Source organism: Neopsephotus bourkii, unplaced genomic scaffold, assembly GCF_033783945.1.
Source record: "Neopsephotus bourkii isolate Nb327-2 ecotype Australia unplaced genomic scaffold, CSIRO-AGI_Nbou_v1 NB_1287, whole genome shotgun sequence".
Classification (NCBI taxonomy): domain Eukaryota; kingdom Metazoa; phylum Chordata; class Aves; order Psittaciformes; family Psittacidae; genus Neopsephotus; species Neopsephotus bourkii.
The window spans coordinates 5,031,200-5,047,708 of NW_026901771.1; the positions used below are offsets into that span (position 1 = coordinate 5,031,200).

General features: G+C 45.5%; 1 protein-coding gene across 2 annotated transcripts in view; it reads left to right on the forward strand.

The window, feature by feature from the left end:
• IGSF11 (immunoglobulin superfamily member 11) overlaps positions 1 to 16,509 on the forward strand; it is a 102,936-nt gene that overhangs the window by 62,719 nt on the left and 23,708 nt on the right. The window contains exon 1 of one of the 2 annotated variants that reach the window (XM_061365596.1): positions 14,884 to 14,904. The exons of the other annotated variant lie outside the window; for it this stretch is intronic. The gene's annotated coding sequence lies outside the window, so the exon portion shown is untranslated. Of the gene's footprint in view, positions 1 to 14,883; positions 14,905 to 16,509 lie in introns of those variants that run through there. 2 annotated transcript variants of the gene reach the window in all.

A 16,509-nucleotide genomic window follows, 5' to 3' on the forward strand; every position in this document is an offset into this window, starting at 1 on the left:
TGGCATTTCTCATAGCCTGGCAGACATGGCATGGGAAATTACTGACCTTCATGTGTGCTGGGGGTGTCCATTACAGTTCATCATGAGTCTCAAGCTGCTGATAGACATGGCTTCTAAGGCCAGTGCCAGTTCACTGGTCAGTGATTAATCTCTACGTCTGGAAGGGAGCCTCTCACTTCACCTCTTGCCTGGTCTTTTCAGGGTTCATAAGTAATCTAATTAGTGTTGTTTCTTCTGATGCTGCTCATATGTTATCTGTAACGTGAAGGTTGTACTACATCCTAACTCCCAGGCTAGGGAATACCTGCAATGTTTGTACTGCAGTCATATGTCACAACTACGCCCCAGGGCCCATCTTACAAGAGAGCAATCAGACAACTAACCACATCCAAGAAAGAGCCTGCTGCTCTGCTTCTTGAATGCTTCTCTTTGGGCCTGTGCCCTGATGGGAGCTGCATGTGCATGCCACTCCTGCCAGTGAAACCCACAGACTCCAGGTAGCAAACATACCCCAGTGGCAACATAGGCCTCTGCAGAAGAGATGCTTTCTACATGAAGAGCTAAAAAGTCACTGAGGGTCAGTCATTCATGAGTAAATCACTGAATAAAGACAGAGAACTCGTGGTTATTGGAGATGGGTGGGAAGATATACTACTCAGTTCTGTTGAAGTGGGATCTCAGATGTGTTACTGGCCACCTGAGAAGCCACAGACCAGACAGCTGTAGGAAATCAGGCTTCAGATGTTCTGCTGCTCAAGAAGCCTTTTGTTCTTCTTTGAAAGAATAAGTTTAACCAGAGCACTGAGAAAGTAGGTGCCCTGTTGTGACGATGGTGATCACACAGGTTCCATAATCATGAATAGCATCCTTACTTGGGATAGTAAACTGAACCTTGAGCATTACCTGCAGGCTAGTTGCACCTGAGTTTTGGCATTTTTGCTGCCATTTCCAAATATTCAGTGTATTTGTTGCCTATATCTCTGTGCTGGGTGGGTCTCTTGCAAGTGGGTCCAAGAGAGGGAAAACTAAAAAAGGAAGTTCTAATCTTTGTGACCTGCCTGGACTTACCACCCCAATGCTATCTCCTGTGCAGCTTTCACAAGTTCTTCTAGGCAGAAAGACCTAAAAGCCTTTAAAGCCCCTGAGAGGTGCACGTTTCTAGCTAAAGACCTGTATCTGTGTAGCTAACAGGACTTTGCTCACGTGTAACAGGTTTTGATCTTTAAAGATATTTAGTTGGATTCCTTATTGAGTCCTAGGACACTTTTACCCCACACAAAGTGGTCTTTACGTTCTATAGGGGTGACTAGGTATGATGTTTTAAAGACTGATCTCAGTCCTTAAAGAAGTCCATTTACACAAGCCCTCCATAATCAGAATTGCCTTATCCTGTCCAAAGTGGGCTTGCTACAGCAGACCCCAGTGATGCAAACCTGTTTGTGGGAAACAGCTTAAGTAAAAGCTGTTAGGGCTGAAATAAAAATCCATATGTGATTGAACTACTGAGACCTATCTAAAATGTCAGCAGTATCCATCCTTACTGCCCACTCTGCTTACTGCTGCTTGTGGAGTTAACATTGAAGGGATTCACGTGTGTCAGAACATGAAGCCATCACTCCTGGTGTCTGGAAACAGAGCAAGGAAGAGCTTTCTTAGGTTAAATATGCTACAGTTCAAGGAATACTTCTAGGATGTTTCTTATCAGCTTGCTGAAATCACTAGGGAGTCCCTTAAACATCACATCCTACACACACTGCTCTGCAGGGCCTAGGGCACATGCTTTTCTTCCTGGAAGCTACACCAGCATATATTGTAATGCCTGTTCCTTGAAGGTTTGGGGTAACTGCAGGTGAACTGCAAGTGTTTGTGCCTTGGCCTGATGACTGAGTGAGCAAAGCTGCAGGCCTCTGCAGTCAGTGGGGGCAGCTGTATTCTTCATGCAAACACACACAATATGCATTCTTCCAGGGGCCTCAGGGAAGGGCACACATCTGAATGCTGCACTGTCTGTGGCAATGGTTAGTATCTATTTATCACAGCTATTGTGAAAGCAGGGTAGCAGTCTTCCTATCACATCAGTTCCAGGAGTGCCTTCACCTCATACTTGTTCGTTCATGTGGCACAAATCAGTTTTCCTTGATGCTTAGCTGGATTGCACCTGCAGAACCACAGGAGGAAGAGCAGGCATCATTTCTGTTTCTTGTGGTACTCAAACCCCCATTGAGCGAAGTTCTGACTGCAGATTTTCTAGTGTCTGCAGCTGCTGAAGATGCAGGAAGGCATCCATCTCAGACTGTGTGTCTTGCCTCGAGCATCTGTGAGCTTTGGTGCGGTGGGAACCCTGCAAAAATGAATGTCATTGGTGGAGGGTGATGACTTGGGGGGTCCCCATTAACCTCTCAGAGCCTATCCTGCCCAGGTCATGCAGCAGTCCAGTGGGTACTGTGTTGGTGTGATCCCTGTGTAGTTCATTATATACCTTGCAACCTGGGAGAAGCCTTATCCAGTATGAAATTCCTCATCTACTTACTCTGTGTGGTTCTGCCTCCATCCACAGTGGGAGACCTCTCAGGAAAATTAGCAGCCAGCTGTGGAGCAGTTTTGCACATCTGTGGTTGTGATATCAAACCCTATGCCTGCATTGTGTTGAGATTCTGGTCTTCTTAAACACTGTCTTTGTTAGACACCTGTCCTTACTTAGTGTAGGATGAGTATTGTATGTATGGAGTATTTATACTTGTCATACCACAAAGAGGTGCTTTACTGACAAAAGTGTTTGTGCTTCAGCCTGTGAAATTAAGATAATTTGTCACCCCTGTGCAAATTATAAGGTATTTGGTGATCTGAATTTCCCTCTGCATGGGCTTGCTTCTGTACTGAGATCCTCTGAACCGTGTCTGAGTTTGAGTAGGCAGTGCGACTGCTCTTCCAAGTGACTTCCAGGGTCACATATATTGCTTGTAGCATAGCAAGGAAGAAGCAGAAGCAAAGACTTCAATTTCAGAAAAGCACCCTCATTTCAGAGCTTTCCTCCCTCACCAGGTGCATTGACACCAACATTTCCTTTGGTAGAACTCGGTTTGTCTTGCAGCAAGGAGAAAAACACCCTTTGACTTATAAATTGCGCACATTTAATGGGGAGCAGCATGGGAGGAGTCATTATTAATAATTATTTGCATAACAATAGCCTTTCTTCCATAGATCTCTCAAAGCTGGGCAAATATGAATTAATTCAACCTTAAACTACCCACATGGGAGGACGCAAAGTATCATTATCCACATGAGCAGTTTCTCTGCATGATTTTACTAATTATAGTATAGCACTTAGGTGTTGTTATATGTGCTATATAAGACAGTAAATATCATTTTACAGAGAGGAACAAAGGGCATTTCTTACACAATCAGACTCCCTTTCTACTACACTCTCTATACTATCGCCAGCAATGAGGAGAATTATTCCAGCAGAGGGTGGAAGAAAGGGGCCATCAATGGGCAGCATGGCCAGAGCTATGAATAGGTGGAATGCCTTGCCTAAGCCCTGCAGAAGCTCTCAAGTTGCTGGATCTAGATAGTGACTCAAGTTGCACACCTTCCACCATACAAGAACAGCTTTCACCTTTCTCTGTTGCTCAGAGGAATCACATTCCTGACCCTAGCAAGGCAGTGTAACGCAACCTTCCCAAAAAGGCTGAGCTGTTGCAGTAGCACTGCCTTAAGACGTCACCAGGATGGTGCAGTGGGAGCACCTCCTGTTTCATGATGCTTTGAGGGTTAGGAAAACAGCTACTTCCTCAAAGCCCTGTGGAAGGAGGCCTTTGCCATCCTTTTTATCCTGCTAAGCACATGGAAAAGAGCTGGCTCCAGGTTTTCCTGAGGACAGCCCAGCAAATGGGCATGGAGGTGTCTGAAATATATATAGTTTTGGAGGAGAGTTCATTTCCCCTGAATTAATGCAGCCTGACACAGAGCGCAGGAGCATGTGCCATCTGGTCAGATCTGCCTTGCTTTTGTGAACAAGGGGGAGGGTAACCGATACCTTTATGAACTGCAGTTGCTGCACATGACAAAACAGTAATCCCCTAGGTACTGACAATGCAAGATGCTAATCTGAAATTGAAATGAGTAAAGGAGCACAGGCCTGGTAAGGTTGTGAAGGTCGAAACCTTTGTCTCTAAGGAAATGAGTGCTTTTATCTTGAGAAACCTTGGGCACAGCCGTGTAGTGCATCAATTTAATAGGAGGCAGTTGGGTAGCGTGCTGCTCTTTTATTTCAGAGCCAAGCTTGCTCCTTTTGCATGTAGAGTGTAATGCTATTTCTTTCCTTCATCCCATGACCTATGTGTGTTCCCTGTAGAGATTTCACTCCCATATTGCCCACCCATGTCTCCTGCACCACTTCGGCCCTTTTTTGCCATTGCCTTCTGATGCTACTGTATAAATTGGGCTGGAGGGTGTCCCTGTCACTTGTCCTCAGCTAGAGAGCAAGCATCTAATTCTGCTATTGCCTGTTGTCCTGCCGAGCACGTAATGAAATGGCCAAATTCCGCCCATTTTCCCTGGGAGGCAGTCCGAAACTGTTTAGCGGGATGTCGTAATGCAAGCTGTGATGGTGGGGAACCTGGAGGAGATCCTTATCTCTTTCCTCATGCTGCCCCTGAGAGTAGGGCTTGAGTGTTCGTTAGCAGTGGGCAAGGATTCTACACAAGCTGCTGGAGAGTGATGATGCCCCACGGTGATGATGAGGAAGTCACGGTTGGCCGTGACTTTGGTACAGGATGGGCTCTTAATTTAGCAAGTAACGGCTGAGTAACCCAGAGGCAAGTGTAAGGCAGGAGCAGAAAGTGTTCACCTTGTCTTCTTAGCAAAATTGTTCTCTGGCTGTGTGCCTTCCTGATTCCCAACCATTGTCCTGTACTGCACAATAGCAATGAGGGTTCTGAAGATTCTCTGCCAATGAGGGCAGCTGGGTCTGCAGTGCCACCAACAGCAAAGGGGAGAGCAGGGAGGTGATAAAAAGTTGCTTTCACATGCAGCAAAGAGAGGGGGAATCTCTTGGCTTTCTGGGCGAGATGCAGGTAGCAACATCCGCTTACCTCCCTGAGGTTTTTAGTGCCTGTGCTGCTTGGAGGTAGAACCTGTAATACTATGCTTAGGATGAAAAGGAGTTGTAGGCTAATGGAGTGCAACAAATTTGTGCTGGGGGAAGAACAGATGTGGTCATTGCATTCCTTCCGGGGGGTTTCACACAGGCATGCTGGAAGCCTCTGTCATGGAATCATAGAATAGTTCTGTTTGGAAAGGACCTCAAGATCATCCAGTTCCAACCCCCCTGCCAGGGGCAGGGACACCTCATGCTAAACCATGTCACCCAAGGCTCTGTCCAACCTGGCCTTGAACACTGCCAGGGATGGAGCATTCACCTCTTCCTTGGCATCATCCCAGAATTCCTTTTGCTAAAACACAGCCCTACACCTCCCACCTAGGGATAATTTGTCTTCTGCAATTAGACCTTTCCCTGCTCTAGGTTCAGTCTGTGGGTAATGGGTAGGCTTGCAGAGGCAGCATGCATCACTTGGGGTTGGGGCAAGCAGTGATTCGTGGGGAGGTGAGTGCTTCAGGAAGGATATGTTTCAGGAGGTGTATTTTCTGTGCAGTTAGTTGATGGAGAGTATTGCAGCTCTTCTGGCCAGGAAAGATGAATGGGGAGAGGATGTTTCAGCGTGGTGGCTTCATTGTCCTTTTCCCCTGATGAAAAGTGGGAGCAGTACCTTGATGCATTCCTCCCATTCTCAAATGGAGTAAAACTTGCCTGACTTTTTAGGGGGAGGCACATTACAATGCCTGCATGAAAGGTGCTATAAAGAAGGGTGAAGGTTTATCTGGCCTGCAAAGCCCGGATAAAGGATCAAGGTTTAGGTTTAATTCCTGACAGGGAGATTCTGGCTCAGAAATGTCCATCAGTTTCAGGAATGCTGAGATCTGATTATTTGTGCAAGGGGCATGTTCTTGTAAAGATACTGTATGTGCTCCCTCCCCACATCTCCAATCACCACTCTTCTTTTCACCTGGAAAGGAAGTACTTCCACAACTAGGCAACTTTAAATACATCTTTTACCTTGTTTCTTTTGCTCCCAACCTTGGGTTTGTTTCTGGCCCAGAACGCCTGATAAAATCACGCCAAGGCCTTTATATTTGGCTAGGAGCTGACCAGATGCCCCAGCCTGTGAAATAATCACCATCTGTTGATTGTAATCACAAGGCAAAAGCCAAAAGCCTGGAAGGTTTTTTCAGTGGTGTATTCAAAGAACTGCAGCTTGACTTCTCTGAATAAAAACAAAGCTTCTGCTTTGGGTCAGATGTTTTTCTTCCTTCCCTTTTCTTTATACCGCTCCACATGCGGAATGCCTGTGAATAGCTGTGTGCTCATTCCCTCCGTATCAGAACCTATTTGGCTTTGCACTTTGTTTTCCCCATTGCTGTCTGAGAAGGTGACACCGTTGCTGTGTCCTGGTGCATTGCACCCATCCTCTGCTGCTCGGCCCTTTAGTGCAGAGCATGCTTATCTCGGGTCCTGTACACGGTGAGTTCCTTCTCTCCCTCTTTTTGTGTCTCTGCCATCTTTCCTTTCTCACACCAGTCAGAAATCTCTCTGGGGAAGAAGGACAATGGCCAGTACTGCAGGTGCAGTGAGAATCAATAATTCATTTAATCATAAATTAATAAATGATGCTGCTGCTTGGGGACAAGGGGAGAAAAAGGAAGAACATTAATAAAGTGGTTTCCAGATCAATTCCACAACTCTGAGAGCCCGAATAAAGGCTCTAGAGGGCCAGAACTTCCTAACTGTCAAGTCTATAGGGTTCCCTCGCTAGCATCATCGCTGCTTTTGGGTTTAATTCAGCAGTACGGTTGTTATTCTACCCTTCTCTCCTGTGGAACTTGGAGGCTGCAGAACTTGGTATTTGCAGGACACAGAACAAAATGCCTCTGGGTGGGGCAAGTGAGCTGCATTGAAGCTTTTGTGCTTGCTGGATAAAACCATTGCAGTTCTTGAAGTGCTTCTGCCAGGCACTAAAAGAAGGCAGGTCTCCAGTTTCCCATAAACAGCTGAGCTTGCTTCTCTGGGACTATGGGGTGCAACTGGGTATTGCTGTCACTGGGTTATCTGGGAATGCTTGAACACTGTGCCACATCTGGCCCTGCCCAAATACGTGGTGTGGAGTGCACATATGCCTCCCATCTGCTTGAGACTACAGCATATGAAGGCAGGGCAAGCCAGGATTTAGCCATCAGGACATGAAGAATGAACATAATAATGATGTTAAGTGTGTTAACCTCCAGAAGACACCTCTTAGGCAGGTGATGCCTGTTTATTTCAGTAAGTGGACAAAGCCTTGGAAAGCCCTGATCGCAGCACTCCTTCATCCTGTGGTAATGGATGTAACGGGTGGCCAGACTTATTACACGAGTTACCACTTCCCAGTACCTGTCTCTCCAGTGTAATCCGTCCTTCCCTGTGCCTGCGGTAGCACAGACCTTTCGCAGCAGCTCAGATGGAGGTCCTTGGGGCTGCTGCGTACTCATTACTCTTGTTTTCTCCTTCATTGGCTCTTAAGTAACAGATGTGGATGTCTCCTGATGGGGGGGTTGGATTTGTCTTGTTGAAAATACATAGGACCCCAAGGATATTCCTTTCTGGGTTTAGTGCTCTGTGTATGTACCTGCAGTTGGGGCTGACTTACATTTCAATGAGAGAAAAAGGATATTCATTTTCATCATAGCTCAGGAGAAGAGGTCAGGTCTGTTTGTGCTGCATGGTAGTGCTTAGAGGAGTTCAGCAACTGTGCTACAATCCTGCCCTTGTGGTCAGCAGGCATCTGGAAACATGACCTCCCGAGGGACAGGAGGTCTTTTTAGTGTATTTGTATGTCACTGTATTAATAATGGTAATGAATAGTGGAATTAGAGCCTTAATATCTCTTTTATGTAACTATGCATGTTGCTAATGGGCATAAGATTAGCCAGAGCTGCTGCAATAGCCAGCAATGCTTTTTTGCCTCAGCAGAGGTTTGAGCTCTGCCTAGGGCTTATACACTGAGTGAAGTCTCTGCTTTTCCTAAAAGGAAGGAACAAATCAGTGCAACCAAGATTGCTCCTGGAGCCTGAGAGCTGAGATCTCAGTGCAAAGACTGGGGGAGAGGAAAAGGATCTCCCAAAACCTCTCCACCTCTCTGGATGGATCTTAGTACCTATTTTCTGTGCCCCTTCTTTCATTTCTTTTGAGTTACTTCTAATTTTCACTGATGCAGAAGCAGAACCAGGCCAACTTATTTCCTGGTGTAAGGTCTATATTTTTCTTTTCTTTCTAGTTTAATCTCATAAATCCTAGTTATTACCTCCTTCCACTCTGCAGCATTCACATACATCAAGCGTATTTTACAGTTTACTTCCTTAGGGTTGTTCCTTAATAAGCTGTGCACATTTAACCCTTCTTAGTCTTCTTTATAAATTCTCCCATGCCTGTTTATCAATCACCTCTGATTTTTTTTCTGGTTTGTTGCTCATTTATTGCTGATGAGGAAAAACTGATGGAACGGACAAAATTGAATCCTTGGGCTGGTTGCACTGAAATGGTGCTGAAAGTCTTTCCTCCCTCCCGTTGCTGTGCTGGGATGCTCCTCTGTTCAGCACCCACAATTATAAGAGCCTGTTTTGCTAATACAGCAACATCAAGATTATTTATTTGCTGTTTGCTGTAACCTCGAGTCTCGCAGAACAAAACAGTTTCTGTGTTTTCTCCCTCCTGCTGAGTATCCATCTTTTGGATTATTGCTCTCCAGGGACATTACCTGCATTTTTCTATTTTGTTGGGTTCAGCTTGTGGCTTTGATGAGTTCAGATTCAATCATCTTCTGTCCCACTCATGCTACTCTCTGCTTTAACTTTCGGACCATTGCCCACACACATGCCTAATTTTAAGGAGCTCTGTATTCAGCAAGGGCCTGTTTCTTTGTCTTCCATTATATTTGCAATATCTCTGTAGGGTGTCAACTGCAAATTTCATGGACAGTTAGTGCTGGTTTCCTGTGTCACTGGTTTAATAAGACCAACATGGGTGCAAACCCTTTGGAATATCATTTATCATTTTCCAGTACAACAAAGTGTATTTTCTTTTGTTACGTCTGGCCAGCTTTTTGATCAGCAGGCTGTTGGTTCTGGTCAAACTGATGCAGTGGAGCAATGTCAAATCCTTCAAATTCATAAAGCTTGAAATTCCCAAAGCTTCAAATTCCTTTCATCTGGCCTTTCATCTGGATGCTAGTTGTGCATACGTATTCATGGAATCATCGAATGGTTTGGGTTGGAAAGGACCTTAAGAATGTCCAGTTCCAGCCCCCTGCCATGGGAAGGGATGCCTCACACTAGACCATGTCACCCAAGACTGCCCCCAACATGGCCTTGAACACTGACAAGGGATGGAGCATTTACCTCTTCTCTGGGCAACCTGTTCCAGTGCCTCACCACCCTCACAGTAAGGAACGTCTTCCTTACATCCAAAAGATTTTTACTTGTGTATTGCACGTGTTTTTGTTTTTTAGATTCTTAATGATCCTTCATATTTATTTCATTATTTCATTAGCTATAGATACTGACTTGGAATTTAAATATTGCCAGCTCTATTCCTTATTGAAAATCTTTATTACATTTGCTTTTGGGTTGGTTTTGTGGAGCCTCCCTAACTCAATGTAAATTGTCAGGTTATTTGTCACTGGGATAATACTTTTGTCAATGCCTTGCCATAACAAATTAGGCTCCTGATCCTGCATATATTTATGCAGGTGCTTATATGTATGGATTGCTTAATGTTCAGCCCTGTATTAATTCTGTTGAAGTGAAAAATACTTTGAATAAATGTCTCTGTCTTCTTTGGATTAAGTTCTAGGATGTCATTTGCTTTATTTGGTTTGTGAACATATCATTCTTCAAGGTCTTTTTGCTTATGGCTTTTTTTTAAATTTGCTTTTTTTCCACCTTCTTTCCAGTCCAAACTTCCTCTTTTTATTCTTCTGGTTAAGGACAGATTTAAAAAAGCTGCTCAGCCATTTCTCAACCATTAATTTCATCTTCATCCTCATTTATTAATGAAACTACCTGCTTTCTGGTGCGGCTTCTGCTTCTGATGAGTTTGTAAATCCCTTCTTATTCCTTTCAGTGCCTTAGGCAACATAAATTCATTTGCTTTTTTCCCTACTTGCCCTCATCTTTTCCCTACAGCCTTAACCCCCTCTGTACATTCTAGTTTAGTCACAATCTCCACTTCCATTTGCAGCACAAGACATTTCTTGTGATTTTCTTGATGAAAAGGCATTAGTAGGAAAATACTGTGCTGTACAGTGCAATAAGACCTGAAATGTTTCATTTCAAGTCATGTGTGTGACCTCAGAGCAGCCTTCCAGTACTTGAAGGGGTCTACAAGGATGTTGGAGAGGGACTCTTCGTCAGGGACTGTAGCGATAGGACAAGGGGTGATGGGTTCAAACTGAAACAGGGGAAGTTCAGGTTATATGTAAGGAAGTTCTTTACTGTGAGAGTGGTGAGGCACTGGAACAGGTTGCCCAGAGAATGCTCCATCCCTGGCAGTGTTCAAGGCCAGGTTGGACAGAGCCTTGGGCAACATGGTCTATCTAGTGTGAGGTGTCCCTGCCCATGGCAAGGGATTGGAACTGGATGATCTTAAGGTCCTTTCCAACCCAAACCAGTCTGTGATTCTATGAAGGCAAAGCACAGGGGTGAAATCTGGACTGAAAAACTGAGTGGCTCCAAGAGGGGAGAGGAGGCAGGAGGTCCTTCCATCCTTCCAAGCTCCACTTCATGATGGATTAGCAACACTGCCGTGCTTGAAGGCAGGCATGGTCTTTGAAATCCATCCGCATGTTAGGTAGGCAGAAATGTTCCATGAAAACCGTGGCTGTTGCTAGCAGACATGGCAAGCCTGCTTTTGGACAACAAAGCTGGAGACTGGTGTAGAAGTTACTCCATGAGGTCTTGAAACAAACAAACTTGGAGGCTAAATTTGGGAGCTTGTTAGGAAAGGCCTATTCTGCCAACCCTGATCTTGTGACCTGGAGAATGCCTGTAATTCATGTCATGTGAATGGGGCTGTGCCACTGAGCTTCCCTGTAACCTCAGATAAGTCTCTTTCATGTTCAGTTTCCCCATCTGTAAAATGGGACACAGTTATTGCAGGAGTCAGGCAAACTACTGACTATGAAATCACCAAGAAACTGGGTGAAAACAGCGATCTTGTCAAGGAGTTATAGTGAAGGCTTTGGTGGGACAGGACAGGAAGAAGTGGATTGTGTTTAGTGCTTCCCGTCACCTCTTTTGGGGATCCTCTTACCTTTCTCCCTCCCTTCCTCCCTGTGTGGGGAGCCATGGAGAGAAGCTGTAGACAAAGAGTAAAAGAAGATCACGACTTCTCATGTCCCTCTGGAACCGTAAGAGTACCAGGCAGTGCTTCTTCATCTTCCCACATCACTTTTGCCATGCTTCCTGAAGATGGACATGTCAGGAGTCACCCAGAGTCCTGGGGAGATGAAAGAGCACAAAATACGCTTCAAAATAGAGGTTACCCCCATAAAACCATGCTTCTCCCCTTCTCCTGTGCCCCATGGTGTTGTGCTGTGAGAGCAGGGAGGCTGCCGGGGCAATGGTCAGTGTGTTGGCTGTGTGCTTAGAGGAAATGCCTTTTTGTTTATGTGGGTGAGAGAGAAGCTTAGAGAAGAACCCTGGCACAGAGCAGTTGGGATTCGGTTAATCTGCTTAGAAATACATTAATCAGAGGATCAGATGCTGTCAACAATACTCTTTCCCCCTCACTCTCTTCCCTCTTTCAGTACCATCCTCACCACTGATCCCATAGGGTCCTACTCTTCACCCTCCTCCTTGTGTCCCTCCTCTCCCCGACTGTGAAAGTCAGGGAGTAATAAAGGACGAGGAGATTAAAGCAAAATTAACAAATAAAATATAAATCCTAGATCTAAATGAAAATTAAAAATGGCTCTTCAGCTGCTTACTTGTTTCCTTAAAAATAGCATTGTACCCCAGCCAAAATAAACATAGCCAGGATTTCCCTGGAAAATTTTGGGGAAAACAGGCAGGTCCCAAAAGATGGGCAAATAGTGGAAATAGTGTCTACTTCCCCCCTGACTCCATTCATTTCCCCCCACTTCCACTGGAGCATGCAGAAGAAGCTGTGGGGCCACACTGAGACATGGCATTATTCCAGGGACCGGAAAAAGGAATACTTCAAACCACCAACCCTTGATGCCTGGGGCAGGAGCTGCAGGTACATGGCTCCTGGTTAACATCTCCTGCCTAAAGGTCATCCATCATTGTCAGCAGTCACAGTTTAGTGGGTGCTCTGATTAAAACTGGAGCCAGGCAGCTCAGTTGCTCTTCTGTGTAGATGGGATAATAACACACACAAAGGGCATTACCTGAGAAGCTCTGAATGAAGGTGTCACTGTTCCTCAACATCATCTTGCTTCCCTGCCTCACCTCTGGTGAATTGGAAAGCAGGCTCAAAAGTGGCTACACGGAGCTGAGGTTGACACACAGTTGGGTGCTCTCTGAGCTCTGTTGTCAGAGCAGTGTTTGTTCTACGTGCACTGTCTCCTAACACTTTTGTTCTATTAATTTTTCAATGAAAGCATGAGAACAAAAAGCATTGCAGCAAACAAGATATCAGTAGCAATGGGAGGATAAAGAGGAGGTAGATAGCTATAGCTATCTACTTTTCATGTTCACTTTGCACGCACGGTGGTTTATGTTATTGGGTTTTGTTGTCAGATGTGCAGCACTGGGTTTCATCCTCTGTATGAAGATATAATCATAGACAATGCAGGATGTGCAATGTGGCTTACTTAATTTCAAGGGAAACCTTTAACTTCGGGTCCCTCCTGCTTTCTGAGCCATTGTTTTAACAGCATTACAGTTGCATTAATTTTGGAGATTTTGCAATCCCATGTTAATCCAAATTCCACTGAAGTCAGTACACAGACACCCATTGTCTTAAGCTGGGGGTTGGTTCAGGTCATTGCTCTTCCTATTGTGCGGAGGAAAAGGATGGGGATAAAGGGAAGGATGCAGTGGTATATCGGAGCTCAGCTTCCTTTTGTGCTTTCATGGATGAAATAAATGCTGCCTAAAAAAAGAAATGGAGGTGGGTAAACGTTTTTACAAGAGCATTGTTTTTATGAGGGAGCAGGAGGCATGAGGCGGGGGTTACAAAGCTAACTGTGCAGCAGTACTTGTCCCAGATGGGAACAGCAGAGTGCTTTGGCCAGAGAGTTCTTGATGCATCATCCCTCCCATGGGAAGATGTGTCCTTGTACCAATTTCCCTCACCTGCTCCCTCCTGCTGAACCACTGCACTGAAAAAAAGAGAGAGCCCACCTCTGGTTCTCCTCAGTCTGCTTTAGGGGAAGGTCCAGAGCAAACAGTTGCCATTCCCCTGTTTATGCATTTATATGAGCAAACATATTCAGCTATTTGAGGACATGTGGACCATTTTAATGTTGGTGCACCCACCTCTGCTTGGCATACCTCCTGCATTCATCCTGCTAGCCATTGTGGTGCACGGCGACCCAGCTGCTCAGTGTCCAAGTGTGAATGCCATGGCTGGCACTGGTGCCTGTTGGCTGTGCTTCTGTGGGTGCTTCTCAGGCTGCCTTTCCCTGACAAATGTGTAGTGTAGACCTTGTGACCCGTATGAGTCAATGGGGCAACAGTTTCATGAGAACAGGGCTTAAACATCGGCTCTGCAAACAACAAGTGGTCATAAGGCTCTCCAGTAGACTGTGTCCAGACATTGTGCCAGCAAGGCAAAAATACTGAGTTAACAAGTTCCCAAATTCCTGCATTTTGGCTTCCTCCCAGCAAGTGGGAGGTAAAGAGCCAATAAACCTCACAGAGACATGTGCCTTTGACAGCAGCCCCATGTACATGAACTGCTCTATTGCTCCTGGCCGGGAGCTGGGCCTCTGACACTTGCTGGAGGAGGTTATAGCACTGGATCAGTGCATTTAGGGAGTTTTGTCTGCCTGGGCAATGGAGGGTGTGATGGCATTGCTGCATCCATTCTGTTCAGCATGAGTAAGAGTCTGAGGGAGTATATGGCAGCACAGATCTTTCTGTGAGCTGCTATCGGGAAAGCACACAATGTCCTTTCCAGTATGGTATCCCTGCTGGTTTTAGCATGCTAGCTGGATTAAACCTGCTATAGATACATGTGCTCATGCTGTGTCTGAATTTTGCTGAGCACAAATATTTGTGGGCTTGAAGCTAGCCTGTATGTTCGGAATGTCGTGCAGAGCTGGTCCAGGTTTTTCCTTTATTACATCCCATTACATTCTTCTTTTAATTTCGTGTTTTCTATTGAAAATGGTCAGGGGAGGAGGAGGAGGAAGTGGGGACAAGTGGTTTTTAATTCTTCTCTAACACTGCTTTTAATTTTCACTGTGAGGAAACGGGAGGGAAATGAGGACTGGAAAGGAGTCAAGGGAAGAAAGGAAAGATAACCCTTTTTTGTTGCTTTTCATCCAATTTTGGTGCTGGAAAACTCCCATCTGTTTTTCTTACTGCTTTCATCTTCATCCATTTAGTTCTTGTGTTCCTTTCTCATAGTTTCCCTTGTCACAGGTACTCACTTTCCTGAGGACACAAATAGCCACAAGTGCTGATATTTGCATGGAAAGTAGGGAAGGGAACTTGCAAGAAAACACAGTGACTCGGGTAGAATTGTGCCTTGGTATCAAGCTAAGCTGGTGCCCTCTTGAGCACTGAAGCTGCAAACTGCTGAGCCAAGAATGGGTGGATGGGCTTTGTGCTGGTGTCAGCCTGGTAGGGCAAACCAGGAGAGCTGCTCCTCCTCTTCTGGAAAGAAGCAGGAGATTTCCCCCTTTCTTTTCATCACTGCATGTGGAGGAATCTCCTTTTGGGTCTTCTGGCTTGAGAAGTGAGGATTTTAAATGCCAGTGATGCTGGGCAGGGAGATTTAAGACCTTTTGTCATGCTCCAGTGCTCCCAGCAAGAGGTTCTTAGCCAGAATTGTTCTCAGCTGGAGATCAGCCACTGCTTTTTCCATTCTCTTAATAGCAGTGGCTTTGCTGGGTCATGCCTCAAGCCCATCTAACCCCATAACTGGGCTACAGGTCAGAATTCTGATTTCAGCAGATATTCAGAGAAAGATGTTCAAGAAGGCATCTTCTCCCATGTACCTTCACCCTGGAGTGTCATCAAGAGGGTTACGAAGGAAGAGCTGCTTACCACCCACTTCTTCTCATGTCATTGGCTTCCTTGGTCATAGGCATGAAACGACACAGTTCAGCGCCTGATATGCTCCATCTCCAGGCTCAGTATTGTGTGCTGGTGTGGAGAGTGGGCAGTGGGACTGAGAAAAGGGGTTGGAAGATTACCCTTCCTAGTGTCTATCTACCACAGATGTACTGTTGCTGAGCAAGCTGTAGGTCACTGGGGCAAAGTGCCCCTTCTGCGCATCCTGTTTTTCCTGCGGCCTCCTTCATGTTCAAAAGTAGAGAGCTACAGAAGCTTGAAAGATCTTGGGGTATCACTTTAGGCCAGTGATATCTGGTCTGTGGTCTTTGAGACTGAGCTGAATGGTATGTAGAAAAACTGTATTAAATAGCAACTTTTAGGAACTCAGTGATTTCATGCAGCTGCTCTCCAAAAATCAGGTAGTGGATAGTGGGCCAAAAGTACAGGAACCACCGATCTGGTCCATGTCCTGCTAAGGCAAAGTACCTGGTGAAGCCTCAGCCAGCTCTATATCCTGCCTCTGAAATCTGCCTGACATGGAATTTTCACAGCCTCCCAGGAGCAGTTTGTTTCCGAGCTTTGCTGTTGTCATAGCTAGATAGCTAGTCTGAGACCTCGCTGCAAATTCTGTTGCTAATAAAGATGATGGGTAGGGAAAAGAGAACTATTTTTCTCATGCAAATTAAAACCATACTACATTTATCTCTTAGCATTTTTCTATCTGTCTTCTCTTTCTTTTCTGTCCCTTTGATATATCTATCTCTGTTTTATTTCCTACCTTCCTTCCTCCATGACGATCATTTTCTCCTTTCACAGGGGGCAGAAAGAAGCATCTGCTGTGTGTTATGGGTTCCCACTTAATCCTGCCTGATCCCCCACTGCTAGAAGGCTCCTTTCCCTCTGGTACCTTTGTGTCTCGTACAGATGAGTACGGCAGATTCCTGCGGGGGGTCCTGTGCTTCTGGGATGCTTCCCAACCAGTGCCTCCAGCCCCATCTCCCTCCTCTCTCAGCCCCAAAACCTCATGCTCAGATGCTAATGTTATCGCTCATGTCTTCTAGCGTGGTGGTGCCTGGAGCTCTCAAATATGTTCATTAATTAAGCCTCCTGGGGTGTACTCCCTGCTGACCACTCTGTAAGTACATGGAGCTGGCAGAAGGGAAGAAAGGG